Genomic DNA, 1,255 nt, shown 5'->3' with positions numbered 1-1,255 from the left:
TCCTTTACGACCCAGAGATTGAACGGACTCTCCGTGTCCGTTTGAGAGCTGCTAAGCAAGTCAGACAAGAAGCACAAGAAATGGCTGAACAAAGAACTATGATGGATTATGCCAAGCCTACCCTCACCGGGACTGTCTCCAGCATTATCAGGCCAACTATTGCTGCCAATAACTTCGAAATTAAACCGGCCATAATCCAAATGATACAAAATACGGTTCAGTTTTGTGGTATGGCCCATGAGGATCCGAATGCCCATATTGCTAACTTCTTGGAAATCTGTGACACCTTCAAACACAATGGGGTAAGTGATGATGCCATCCGGCTGAGGTTATTCCCATTTTCTTTGAAGGATAAAGCCAAAGCTTGGTTGAACTCATTACCGGCAGGATCTATAGCCACATGGGACGAAATGGCCAGCCGTTTTCTCTCTAAATATTTTCCCCCTTCTAAAACTGCTAAAATGAGGAATGACATCACTACTTTTTTCCAGCAAGAGGGGGAATCTTTATATGAGTCATGGGAACGATACAAGGAGCTGTTAAGGAGAGTTCCTCACCATGGCCTCCCCATTTGGCTGCAAGTGCAGACTTTCTATAATGGTCTTACTGACTCAAATAAGACCATATTAGATGCTGCAGCCGGAGGATCCATAAATAATAAAACTCCTGAGGTTGCCCATGCACTTATTGAGGAAATGGCAGCCAACAATTATCAATGGCATTCGGAAAGGACTCAAACTAGGAAGCAGCAAGGCTTGCATAATGTTGACACTTATACAGCACTAGCTGCACAAATAGGAGCACTCAGTAAAAAAATAGATGAAATGCAGATAGCTGCCATGCATGTGCAGCCTCTTAATTGTGAATTGTGTGGGGGAGGCCACATCAGTACAGACTGCCAAGTTGGCAATCAGTTCAGACCATCTACTGAACAAGTTGACTATGTCAGCAATTCGTCAAGACAGCAGGGTTACCAGAGTCACCATACTTTTCATCCAGGATGGAGGGGACATTCAAACCAGTCCTGGCCAAATCAGCATATTTCCAAGCCGTTCCACCAGACTTATCATCAGCCTGAACCGAAATCCAATTTGGAGGAACTGATGACAAAATTTATAGCAGGTGCAGAAACTAGGTTCCAGAACCAGGAAGCCTCAATCAAAAACCTGGAAAACCAAGTGGGGCAATTGGCACAATTAATCTCTTCCAGACTGCCGGGAACTCTTCCAAGCAACACTGAAGTGAATCCACGAGA

The 1,255-nt window shown here is 44.5% G+C and overlaps 1 non-coding gene across 1 annotated transcript; it reads right to left on the bottom strand.

Annotated features, from left to right (window-relative positions):
• Positions 1–458: 458 nt before the first annotated feature.
• On the bottom strand, positions 459–565 carry LOC148843930 (small nucleolar RNA R71). The gene has a single exon (XR_016103925.1). It is a non-coding gene; the product is annotated as a small nucleolar RNA R71 (small nucleolar RNA).
• Positions 566–1,255: the final 690 nt, after the last annotated feature.

Source organism: Nelumbo lutea, chromosome 8 (genome assembly GCF_056320005.1).
Source record: "Nelumbo lutea isolate HS-2025 chromosome 8, American lotus-T2T, whole genome shotgun sequence".
Classification (NCBI taxonomy): Eukaryota; Viridiplantae; Streptophyta; class Magnoliopsida; order Proteales; family Nelumbonaceae; genus Nelumbo; species Nelumbo lutea.
This window is presented reverse-complemented; position numbering and strand designations above follow the sequence as displayed.